Source organism: Mustela putorius, unplaced genomic scaffold (assembly GCF_011764305.1).
Source record: "Mustela putorius furo isolate JIRA1106 unplaced genomic scaffold, ASM1176430v1.1 tig00003944_pilon_pilon_pilon, whole genome shotgun sequence".
NCBI lineage: Eukaryota > Metazoa > Chordata > Mammalia > Carnivora > Mustelidae > Mustela > Mustela putorius.
The window spans coordinates 1,200,741-1,214,623 of record NW_025422088.1 but is presented as its reverse complement, the minus strand read 5'-3'; the positions used below and the strand labels follow the sequence as shown (position 1 = coordinate 1,214,623).

The window sequence follows — 13,883 nt, the reverse complement described above, 5'->3', positions numbered from 1 at the left end:
ATACTAAATGAGAAATTCTGTTATACTTAGTTCCTATAAATGGCTCTGTAACTTCTCATGTATGTTTCCTGCATTTAGATGAAGCTTGAAACTATCACTTAATTCTGTATCCTATACATAAAACTGGAATTGTAATAGGATATTTTTAAAATATCTGTAATGATTAATAGAAAGACACTTTTTAGTTTAAAAAAAAAGATATGGGTAAGCTATGAATAAATAAATAAATAAATAAATAACCTATGAGAGATGATCTGGAACAGTAAAGACTGGCTATCAGAGACTAACTAGGACTGAATTCAAATTCAAAGCAAAAATGAACGAAGAAGTAAACATTATAAATCCTTGTATACTGACATGCTTTTTAGTCCTAGTTGAGGATTATGTGTCAGCATGAAGAATATCAGTAGATAATAAATAAATGAAAAAAAAAAAACCCCTCAAAGCTGATCATTTGGTCTAAATCACAGATTTCCTATTTCAATGAAGAAGATTAATGATATTCTCTGGGTTTTAGAGAGTATCCTTATTATTTTTAACATGTTCTTATCCACTTTGTGTTTTAATGATTCTATTAACCCACAAAATATTCATTTTGTGACAGTTAACTAAACAAGAATAAGGTAAGTGATTTAGGTATTTTAAAATCTGGATTTTAGATCCCGTGTAAATGGCTTGAGATTAGTACTCTTTTCTTGCCTAAAAACTAGCAATCCATTAAAGAAATCAAGAATTCATGTATTTTAGCAATTTTGCCTTTGTAGTTATTGGATATTTCTTGAATCATTTATCTTGCTCTTTTCCTCTTTCTTATAGAATGCTTTTATTGCCAACTACTGTTAGAGTAACCTATTAATGTTAGCCTACTTATGCCATTTGTACAAAATATTAAGTTTGATGTATATTTTGTAGAGTAGGTATGGAATTGGCATATTTGAAAACTATGATTAAAGACACATTCTAGATTATTCATATGTGTGTGTGTATATGTATATGTGTGTGTATATATATATATATATATATATATCCTTTTAGTAGAGAAAAAAAAATAGAGTACCCAGACCGAATAGTGTGTTGACTTTTGTGTATTCAATTAAAAATAAAAATCATGTGTGACCTAAGCTACAAAAGTGCGACCCACTTTGGTTCAGATTTCTTTCCTGAATGACTCATGTCCTATGGTTTTGGAAGGGAATGACTACACAGGGAGAAAGAGTATTGGATATGTGCCAATAGACTATTCTCTGTGGAGTCTTAGGGAAAAATGATGACAGCAGCAGGCTGTTAGAGGACATTCTTGTTTGTCTGAAACTTTTCTGTATATGGTGGTAGTTAAGAGCTCTGGTGTCAGAATCTGGCTGTGAATACTGACTGTAACATTCAGTAGATATGTGACCTCAGAGAAGTTAATTACCTTCTCTGGGATTCAGCTCTTTCACCGGAAAAATTAAGATAATAATGATAACCTACATCATAAAATTGTTGTGAGAGTTTAATTATTTGATAGAGGGATTTGCCTAGTCCCTTGCATATGCAAAATGTATAATGGATATGTAATCATATTCTAGAAGCTATCTTGATTTATTTCAAAAGAGTAGAGCATAATCTACTTTTAATCATTGTAACATGAAAAACTATTTGCCATTGGAATCATATTTTCAGCATAGAGAAATGCTGCCCCCTCCACTAACATTTAAATGTGAGCACAGACTTTTTTCTCTACTGTTTACTGCTGTATCCTCAGTTCTGAGATTAGTGCCTGGACCAATCATAGTGTATTGTCAGTATCTGCTTTGTTGAAAGAATGAATCACTGATCAACTTTTAGTGTCTCCAAGCCAAAAAAACCCTCTGTAATACTTTACAATAGACAAAATGTTTCTTTTTAACATCCATCATGGATACACTCCCACCCAGGCTAGCAGTCAATCTAATCTTTCCTTTTCCTTTAATCTGCTTCCTCCAGGTTCCAACTCTCTAATGGATGCCTTGGGTTTCAGGAAGTTTCTACAAATCCCTTTAATATCCTACTTGAGATTTTCCAATATGGTTTATTCATTATAAGGAAAAATAATCTCTCTCTACCAAAATCTTATCAAAATTCTCATTCCAGAGGAATATGAAAATAATAATAATGGTTGATATTTATTGATTGATTACTCTTACTGTGTATGAGACACTGGGATAACATTTGTACAATCTTTTTAAATCTTCACAACAATTTTCAATTATACAGATTCTAGAAAACTTCACAGATGAGAAAATTGATATTTGAGGAAATTGGTTATGCATTATCAAGTCAAAACTTATAAAGAGCAAAATAGGTTTTGCATCAGTCTAATATCAACATTATTGCTCTTAAGAACCAAAATAATGCTCTCTGCCCATGCAGTCAGTGTTCAGTACTAAAGCTATCAGAAGATCTGATGATTTCACACACTAAGGCATTAAGGACTGACAATATATTAACTATCAGTTAAAAGGTTACCCTGGATGGATATATTTTCACTTTGGAAAATGACACTTTGAACAAAAATATATTGAACTGAATGAAAGAAATTCTAATGTTGAATTTCAGACCCTGTGAAAGGAAAATGGAATAGATAATTTAGGACTGGAGGCTTCCAGAGTTAACAACCTTAATATAACTTTGTTCCAGGTTTCATTGTCAAATTTATCTATATGCTTACCCTTTTAATCCATATAAATATTCTCTTCTTTAATTCAATTAGTCAATTCATAAAGATTTTTGTTGTTGTTGTTTGTTTTTAATGTCTACCATGTACCAACAAACTTATTGAAAGACAAAAACATTTAAACACATAATTATACTACAATAAGGTAAACATAAGAAAAGCAGTTAGTTATTACAAAATTGGAATGAAAGGTACACATAATCATTTGGGTTAAGACATCAAAACAAACAAACAAACAAACTTCAGTGGAACAGTTACATTTAAACAGGAGTTAGGTGGTAGGAGAGGAAGTAAAGAATAGTAAAAAAAAGGGGGCACCTGGGTTGGTCAGTCGTTAAGTGCCTGCCTTCAGCTCAGGTCATGATCTCAGGGTCCTGGGATGGAGCCCTGCATCAGGTGCCCTACTTAGAGGGGAGTCGTCTTCTCCCTCTCCTTCTGCTCCTCTCTTCACTCGTGCTCTCTCTCTGTCTCTGTCTCTCTGTCTCTGTCTCTCTCTCTCTCTCTCTCAAATAAGTAAATAAAATCTTTAAAAAATGGTGAAAAGAAATTTATCAACTAGAATAATTTGTGTAAAGAATTCTAGACAGAGCAAACAACACATTCAAAGGTATGAAGGCTTGGAAAGAATAAAACTTGCTGGGAGAATTAAGATTAATTGGCTATGAACAAACACATTCTGGTAGCTTCAATAACAGCACTCACCATTGGTTTTTTTCTCTTCTGGTTTTCTGTCTTAAAACTGGAGTTCTGGGGTGCCTGGGTCCCCAGTCGGTTGAGTGACTGACTCTTGATTTCAGCTCAGGTCATGATCTCAGAGTCCTGGGATTGAGCCCAAGTTGGGCTCTATGCTCAATGGAGAATCTGCTTGAGGGTTCTTCCTTTCTCCTTCTGCCCCTCCTCTCAGTGTCTGCTGTCACTCTTTCCAAAATAAATAAATAATCAAATCTTAAAAACAAAAAACAAAACAAAACAAAAAACCAAAACATTGGGGCTGTCTATCAGATTCCTACCTCTTAATTAGGTTTTATTGCATTACCTCATTTATTTCAGAGCTTTAATTAGCAGCTACCAGCATGTAGATGGTGGCTCTTTGGAAGTTTCCAGCATACCATTATTTAGACAAGCAAGTCTAATTTAAAGGAGATAATTGGGAGACAGAATAAAACCAGGAAATGCAGAAAGAATAAAAATTGGAAGGCGAAAGAAATTTAAAAGCAACTATTCTCAGTAAGAACTCATATTTAGCTTAATATTGTTTTTTTTAAAGATTTTATTTATTTATTTGATAGACAGAGATCACAAGTAGGCAGAGAGGCAGGCAGAGAGAGAGGAGGAAGCAGGCTTTCTGCTGAGCAGAAAGCCCGATGCGGGGCTCGATCCCAAGACCCTGAGATCATGACCTGAGCTGAAGGCAGAGGCTTAACCCTCTGAGCCGCCCAGCTGACCCTAGCGTAATATTGTTATAGATGGTTATATATTATCTATCACCTATATATACATATATAGATGGATGTGTGTATATATAGGGGTCAGTATGTAAACACATATGTCTTTGCTCTGTCAGATGAAAAAAACCTAAAAGAAATAACACTGCAGCAACAATGTGGACACTCTAAGGCCCAAATCTTGGTTTTGAATAGTATTCCTTTAGAGAATGACTGATTCTAGGACTAGGGAAGAAAATTTGTAATATGAGACTGGAGAATATTGCTATACCAAAAAGTAAGGAAGTGGTGAAAAAAAGCAAAAGTAAAAACACATTAATGCTGGCTTTAGCATCATAATCTCAAATAAGAATGAAATAGAGAAGATTAGTATGGCCCCTGCACAAGAATGACATGCAAATTCATGAAGTGGTCCATATTAAACAAACAAACAAACAAACAAAAAACGCAAAAAAACAAAAACCACACTTTTTAGATTGTCAAAGAGTCCATGAGCTAATAGAAAGAGTTTCCAGTGACCAAAGCTGAAAGGAATAATTAGAACAAAAACAAAGTAGTCTTGAATTATAACACAACATATAGAATAAATGTCCATGATTCCATGAATATAAATAAATGATTTAATGAATTAATGAATGGAGGAAGAAGTGATAAATCCTCCTTACAGAAATAAAAAAAAATTTTGATTAGATTTCCTGCCTTAAAGGAGGAGCAGTATAACTCTCCACCCATGACATATGAACTGTGCACAGAGACTTTGTTCTAAAGGTAAAGTATAGAAACGGGGGGCAGAAAGAGTAACTTCACATTGGGGAAATTATTAACATTCATTCAGGAGGTGAGTAATCATGGTTAACATCAGCAATCATGAATCATGTTGATGTTATGTACCCTTAATATGATATAATGGAAATGATATGTGATCCTCTGTGATCTTCCTCTCAAAAATACAAGTCTCAGGAGAAAAACATGGAGACAAGTCCTATACAGAGGAATCCTACAATACCTTCTCAAGAACTCCTGACGTGAAAAAATAAACTTGAGGAACTGTCATAGCCAAGAGGAGCCTAAAGAGAGATGACAAATAAATGCATGTGGTATCTTAAATGGGATCTTGAAAAAAAATTATTAGGTAAAAATCAAGGAAATAGGAATTAACTCTTCTTCCAATATCTTTTACTGATTCTATTTTCATAGTGGCATTTATGTCATTTGTGTCAAATGATATAGGTTGAATGTGTTTTGAGGCAATGTTGACCAAGAGTACCTGGGAAGCTGTGTACTGCAGTGAACTCGTAACAGTAAATCATGTTTTTTGTCTTGTCACTGCTGTGAGACTTTAGGCAAGTCATTCTCACTTGTGTGGAACTCAACTCCCTATGCCAGCTTGAACCTTAGCTTTGGTTATTACAGGATGCATGCATATAGGAGCTCCACTGGAGGGTCTGAGGGTCATATCTAGCCATAAACAATTTATATAAGGAATTATGGAAAGTCCAGAGCAATATCTCTCACAAGGAAAAATGAAATCCAGGCACACAAGACCTAAAAACTATCTCAGTGTCTAATGGGGAAGACAGGGAAGGGGGAAGTTGAAAAGCCCAGTGTTAAGTATTACATGATTTCTAGCCTAATATTCACCAGCGTGTACCTAACTCTGAGGAGAGGAATTTGGTAGAAAGTACAGATACAGTTATTCCACAAAAATCTATGAAAGTCAAAGCATTGCCTAGGGACTTATGGATTAGCATAGTTAGGAAATAAGATTCTTTCCCCACAGATTAAGAGAGCACACTGTGTTTCTTTTAGTATTAAGAGCTCAGAGATCTCAACTTTCTTTGCAGACCAACAGTTCTGAGGTATTAACACATCAGAATATTTTCCATGTAATGAGGCACATGGTAACACTGACTCAATGTAAATTTGGCAGTTACCCGAGATGGCTTTGCAGGGATGACACAGGCGTGGAAGTTTTGGTGTTTTGAATTCTACTGTGCATGCCCCTGTTAGACAGGTTTGTAGAAGGGTAGGGCCTTTTTTGAGTTTGAGACAAATATAAAATGAATATAATGGATTCTGTTGTCCTCCAATGGTAAACAGAGCTAGACTCAGGGAAGCAATATTTGTTATTAGCATGGTTGAGCAATAGAAGTTGAAAAACAGAAAATAGGGTATTTCCAAGTGATTAATCACTAAAATTGGTATTTCATAAAATTTGAAGTACAACTCCAATATCAGATACATTGGAGTTACTCTCATAAAAGGTTGATACACTTTCTGACCTTAAACTCTTAATTTTTGGCTTCTCCCTTTTCCCTGGAGAAGATCTGAGAATATTTTTAATGTAACATAAGGGCACTCCAGAACCCAGAATGAAAAATTCCTAACTGAATGATGGCTAAGGCTCTGCCTATCTATAAAAGTTTATTGGCTCTAAGCCAGGGAGGTTTATTATAGGAACATTGTTGCTGACTCTCTAGATTATGAGGAAATGAGGAGAAAAAAAAAAGCACACACAAATCCTTAGGAGCAGCTGAAATTATAGTTTGGCTGTTTGAAGGTCATACTGTTTTCCCAAACTAATAGAGAAATATTAGTGTTCTGAAGCATGGGCCCCCTGCCCAGTTTCCATCTCAAGTTTTCCAAGTTAAGTATTTATACGTCAGTCACTCAAAATAAAATAAAATAAAATAAAATACCAAAACCAAACCAAACCAAACCAAACAAAAAACCCAAAACTTGCTTATCTGAGATCCTAGACCACATGACCAAAATTAAAAGGGCTGTCTATTTCATTCATCTCGCCATAAAAGTTTCAGATAATATAGCACTGATGCAGTTCATTTTGGGTGTGGGAAGTTAAAAAAAAAAAAAAAAAGAATGTTGGGAGAGAATAAGTATTTTGCAACTGAATTGTAGGCAGTCCAGGGAAAGAAAAGATAAGATATCAAAGACTCCCAGGGCACTTCAAATATAAGTCCTAATAGAAGAAAAACACATACAGAAATAAGTGCTAAAAGTTATTTTCTTTTGGAGGTAACTGACTGTGGACTATTTGTCAGTCAATGGGTGCCATAGGCTGATCAGATGGAAAGGAAGTTCACTGGACTAGAAAAAAATGTGATTCTATTAAATTGGTAACCTTTGCAATATAAACAGTTACCAAGTTTATCATTTACATCAGTCAAGGACAAGCTGAATCAAATGATTTATCTCTTAGTGTTCAGTAAAGCAATTTAAAAGGACTCAACTTGCCAGCGTCCATCCCAGTGTCATGTACCATATATGGCCATGCAGATGCAAATTAATAGGTTAGACACTCTGAAACAATTACAACTGGACTCATTTTAGTTTGAAATTACTAAGTAACAAAATATGCTCTTCCATAGCTCAGTGGGTGGCATGATACCATTTGGAGGGGTTGTAGGAATAGTTTCAATAGTTTCAATCATCTGATTACTAGAGAAGGGGGCTATTTGTGGAAGTTCCTAAAGAAATGTTTTCTTTGGCTTCTCCTTTGACATTTATGTATTTTACATATTGCATTAAGCTTTGAAGAGTAAATACATCAGCATATCACATGAACAATTCTTACAGATAATGCAACCTGTTTATGTAAAGGATACTTAGTCAAGAAGTTTGAAGAAGTAGTCAGTGTCTCTAGCTTTTATGAATCAGTTCTTCCAAATGTACATTCACATTCACTAGAGATATATCCTTGCAAAGTATAATAGGCTTATTTATTTTCAGAGTTCAACCGTGTTCTACACTCAGAAGTTTACAAAAAGAATTTAGGAAACAATAAAAAAAATTTATTTGAAAAATAAATACAACATTGAAAATCCAAATTAAGACATTCAGATTTTGGCTTTACAGTTGGGGGAAATGAAAATATATTTTTCATTTGTACCTCTAAAGTCTTTAGTGAAATATTTTTCTTAAAACCAGTTAGCTAGCTAAAAACAAAAACAAAAAAACTTCATCTGACATGTTTAAAGAATTATTTTTTTGCCTAGTCCATAATTTCGAATTATGCTCCATTTTAAAAATGGGCCTTGGTCCAGCACCTTTACAGAGTCAATGAATGCAAATTTTCTTCAGTGTTTTGGCACCTTTCATTTTACATTATTGTTTACCTACAGGATTTTCTAAGGATCAGGCAATGTGTACCATTTACTTAAATAAAGAATAAAAAGAAATTCCATGTCAGGAAATAAGTATCTAAGTGGATTTAACCGAGTGGCTTTATATTTAAAAATACAAATCTAGCTCCATGGAAAGTAATTCTTGTCATCTACAGTGATTTTTTAAGTATCTTCTTAAAATATTTGAAATATTACCTTCTTAGTTATTTTAATTATGAACACTAAACACTTTCCCTTTAAAATTAACTGTATTTACTGTTTTTTTTTTAAGATGTTATTTATTTGAGAGAAAGAATGAAAGAGGGAGAGAGGGTGAGAAGGTGCAGGGTCAGAGGGAGAAGCAGGGAACCAGGAATCGAGGCGGGACTCGATCCTTGGACTCCAGGATCATGACCTGAGCTGAAGGCAGTTGTTTAACTAACTGAGGCACACAGGCGCCCCATGAAATTAACTGTATTTACTGTCAAAGTACGTACTTCATTCACAGAATTTTTAGGCATGAATAGTTCTACTTGTCCTATATGATGTCTTTAGACACCCAGATGATATATAAACATCTCAGAGAAAGCAGGTAAGAATTGCCCGTTTTATTTTGAGAAACCTCAATACAGGGCATTAGATCTGTACTTTTTAACAAAGCAAATAGAAAGGAAAATTCTGACTTAGCACAATTAGCTGGTATTTTTTATTTTATAATGATACATTATTTCAATTGATATTAGGTAACTAGTATGTATTTCCTTATCTTTGAATATTTAGTAGTCACCAACAGGAACAAAAACACTGTATAAGAACACTCAGTTTTAAGATATTAATAGTACTCAAGACAATTTGTTCAGAAGCTGGGAGACCTTTTTTTTTTTTTTTTTTTTTTTGTAGACAATTATATCACATATAACAAGAGATTTAATATTGAAGAGAACATATTATTTCTGGTAGGCTTTTCCTCATCTCCTAGATTATTGTAAATACATTTCTTATTCACTTTTCTGATATTTATTTCCCTGTAGTAATGCTGAGTTAGAGTAAAAAAAAAAAAAAAAAGCAAAAAACAAAACAAAAACAAGTATACAAACTTTCAGGTATTTTTTTTTAAGATTTTATTTATTTATTTGACAGATAGAGATCACAAGCAGTCAGAGAGGCAGGCAGAGAGAGGGAGAGGAGGAAGCAGGCTTCCCGCTGAGCAGAGAGCCCGACTTGGGGCACGATTCCAGGACCCCAGGATCACGACCTGAGCCGAAGGCAGCGGCTTTAACCCAGTGAGCCATCCAGGCACCCCCAAAATTTCAGTTTTTAAAGAAAAAAAAATTGGAAAAAATCATTAGAATTGGTGTCAGTTTCTGGGAAAATAATAAAAACTTGAAATATTTTTTTTCAATATTATGTTTCTTCCTTTAACTTCTGTTGTTGCATAGCTACATCAAATTAATCAATAAAATGGTAGTAATTTTATTAATAGTATCTTGACCTCCCTACAATAGGGAGGCGGTGGGCTTGCCAAAGTAAGAATGTATTTTTAAACACTTTCCTAATAGGAATGGTTAATTCACCTCGATTCTAACTGCTTTTACACAAGTGGTAAAGTTAAAGAACATATTTGGCTCTCCAAATTGAAATAGAATTTGTCCAGCAGATTCTGATGTAGACTTACCAGTTTGCAACTACAGTGTTTTTAAAAGACATAGAAAGACTGAAAAACAAAGAGTTTTGTGAAAGCAACGATATAGAGAGAGCCTTTCATCAGAGTACAAGGAAAGTTCCATGGAATAGTAGTGCAATGCAAATAAATTGAGGTGCGAGGACTCTAGTGGTCTAGTAACACTTTATTTCATGAAACAGAAGAATCCTATTCACACGAGAAAGTGACAGAAAGCCTTTATGTTCCTCCTCAATTTTCTTTCTTTCTTTCTTTCTTTCTTTCTTTCTTTCTTTCTTTCTTTCTTTCTTTTTTTTAAGATTTTATTTATTTATTTGACAGAGAGACACAGTGAGAGAGGAAATACAAGCAGTGGGGCTGGGAAAGGGAGAGCAGATTTTCGCTCCTCAGGGAGCCCGATGTGGGGCTCGATCCCAGCACCCTGGTATCATGACCTGAGCTGAAGGCAGACCCGTAAGGACTGAGCCACCCAGGTGCTCCTCCCCCTCAATTTCTACCACATTGGCCAGAGACTGAGATTGAAAACTTTCCAATGTAAGGCAGCAATTCTTTGAATTTGTAGAGTTAAGATAATGGTTTGAGATGTGTATAAAGTACCCTGCATAGATATGTGGCTCCTTTTGGGGAGTCCATAAAAAAGTGCATATGTAACTATGATTTCTACTCCCTCCCTCAGATATCAGCTGAGATCATGACATGCATTCCTTTATGCTTACTTGCTGTATATGAAGCCCAGAGCTAAATACACATATTTTCAAATGACAGACACTTATGAGGCATTGAGTACTTAGTGAAAATTTGTGGGTCATGACAAGGAATCAGTTTATGCACAATGTAATTATTCCTTTAATAGTTATGGGAAGCCATCAATGGTAATACCCACCAAATCACTAATTTCCTGCTTGGAAGCTAAGTGAGGGAAGTGGTCATTGATTCATGTAATTAATATAAAATATATATATGATAGCCTTCAAAATAGCAACTATTGGCTAACTTAAATAATGGTACCCATTTCAATGGAATCTTGTGTCAACTTTTAAAATCATGTTTTGCTGCCTGTGTTCTCCTCAAGGATTTTGATGGATTCCTTTCGCACATTGAGGTCCTTCATCCATTTTGAGTCTATTTTTGTGTGTGGTGTAAGGAAATGGTCCAATTTCATTTTTCTGCATGTGGCTGTCCAATTTTCCCAGCACCATTTATTGAAGAGGCTGTCTTTTTTCCATTGGACATTCTTTCCTGCTTTGTCGAAGATTAGTTGACCATAGAGTTGAGAGTCTATTTCTGGGCTCTCTATTCTGTTCCATTGATCTACGGGTCTGTTTTTGTGCCAGTACCATGCTGTGTTGATGATGACAGCTTTGTAATAGAGCTTGAAGTCCGGGATTGTGATGCCACCGACGTTGGCTTTCTTTTTCAATATCCCTTTAGCTATTCGAGGTCTTTTCTGGTTCCATATAAATTTTAGAATTATTTGTTCCATTTCTTTGAAAAAGATGGATGGTACTTTGATAGGAATTGCATTAAATGTGTAGATTGCTTTAGGTAGCACAGACATTTTCACAATATTTATTCTTCCAATCCAGGAGCATGGAACATTTTTCCATTTCTTTGTGTCTTCCTCAATTTCTTTCATGAGTACTTTATAGTTTTCTGAGTATAGATTCTGTGTCTCTTTGTTTCGGTTTATTCCTAGGTATCTCATGGTTTTGGGTGCAATTGTAAATGGGATTGACTCCTTAATTTCCCTTTCTTCTGTCTTGCTGTTGGTATAGAGAAATGCAACTGATTTCTGTGCATTGATTTTATATCCTGACACTTTACTGAATTCCTGTATAAGTTCTAGCAGTTTTGGAGTGGAGTCTTTTGGGTTTTCCACATATAGTATCATATCATCTGCAAAGAGTGATAATTTGACTTCTTCTTTGCCGATTTGGATGCCTTTAATTTCCTTTTGTTGTCTGATTGCTGAGGCTAGGACCTCTAGTACGATGTTGAATAGCAGTGGTGATAATGGACATCCCTGCCGTGTTCCTGACCTTAGCGGAAAAGCTTTCAGTTTTTCTCCATTGAGAATGATATTTGCGGTGGGTTTTTCATAGATGGCTTTGATGATATTGAGGTATGTGCCGTCTATCCCTACACTTTGAAGAGTTTTGATCAGGAAGGGATGCTGGGATTGGGAGGGAGACAAACCATAAGTGACTCTTAATCTCACAAAACAAACTGAGGGTTGCTGGGGGGAGGGGGTTTGGGAGAAGGGGGTGGGATTATGGACATTGGGGAGGCTATGTGCTTTGGTGAGTGCTGTGAAGTGTGTAAACCTGGTGATTCACAGACCTGTACCCCTGGGGATAAAAATATATGTTTATAAAAAATAAAAAATTATATAAAAAAAAAAGAAAAAGAAAAAACATGGATAAGGAAGATGTGGTCCATATACACTATGGAGTATTATGCCTCCATCAGAAAGGATGAATATCCAAGTTTTGTAGCAACATGGATGGGACTGGAAGAGATTATGCTGAGTAAAATGAGTCAAGCAGAGAGAGTCAATTATCATATGGTTTCACTTATTTGTGGAGCATAACAAATATCATGGAGGACAAGGGGTGTTAGAGAGGAGAAGGGAGTTGGGGTAAATTGGAAGGGGAGGTGAACCATGAGAGACTATGGACTCTGAAAAACAATCTGAGGGGTTTGAAGTGGTGGGGGGTGGGAGGTTGGGGTACCGGTGGTGGGTATTATAGAGGGCATGGATTGCATGGAGCACTGGGTGTGGTGAAAAAAATAATGAATACTGTTTTTCTGAAAATAAATAAATTAGTTTAAAAAAAATGAAAAAAAAAATTTTAAAGATTTTATTTTTAAACAACCTCTACACCTTAGGTGGATTTCAAACGTACAACCCCAAGATCAAGAGTTACATGTTTTACTGACTGTTCCAGCCAGGCACCCCAACAAATAAAAATTTTATAAATTGTTGAAAAAAAATAAAATAAAATAAAATCATGTTTCTAAGGAAAGTTTAATAAAATGGAAGTTGCTTCTCACAACATGCTTTTGAGAAGCCAAAGGATAGGAAATCGAGCAGCTAAGGATTGTATGCAATTAAGCATTAAAAAAATTGAGAGTAGAATTTCTTTTCTCTTTCTGTTTATCCTAATTTTTCAACAATTAGCAGGCATTTCTCTCAATTCAGAAAAAAAATATTATAAATATGGACTTCAGGGTGTGGATAAACAATCAACAAAGTAGTCCTAAAAAATTTGTTTGGTCTACTTTGTTTCAGAGTAGAAAATATTGTCCCTAATCATGATGTGGTTGTGCGAACCATAGATATGTATTTTTTTTTAATAGCAGGCACCAACGTTCCTGTTAATATTTGTAAAATACTTTATAACGTATGGTATGTAAAATATATAGGCAAAGACTTACTTACAAACACAGATAATTATGTTTTGTTTTAAATATTTAAATAATCCTATAAACCATGTGTAAGAACCATTTTTTTTCTATCCCCTTATGTGTTTCAGCTTAATACCAGTTCACTTGAATACAACTTTTATAGTCAACTTCAACCCATTTAATAAAAAAACTAGACAAGACAAAGGAAGGAACAAGAGAAGATTCAGCTTTAGGTGGTGGTTGGAGGGTGGTAGGGTATTGACACAAAAGAACATCTGGAAAAACTTAGAGGATTAGAGGAAAGGACCTTTGAAAAAAAGTGTTACTTTAGCTCATGAATCATATGTCCTTAAAGTTGCAATACATGGAATTCCTTCCCCTCAAAAAAGTAAAATTGATAAGTAAGTAAACATAGTGTTGTATTAGTTTCAGGTGTACAATATAGTGTTCTAACAAATCCATACATCACCCAGTGCTCATCAAGACAAGTAGCCTCCTTAATCTCCATCACCTATTTAATCCATCCCTTC

At 34.9% G+C, this 13,883-nt stretch overlaps 1 non-coding gene across 1 annotated transcript; it reads left to right on the top strand.

Moving 5' to 3' along the window:
• The first annotated feature begins 4,457 nt into the window (after window positions 1–4,457).
• LOC123389097 lies at window positions 4,458–4,563 on the top strand. The gene has a single exon (XR_006603636.1). It is a non-coding gene; the product is annotated as a U6 spliceosomal RNA (small nuclear RNA).
• The last annotated feature ends 9,320 nt before the right edge of the window (window positions 4,564–13,883 follow it).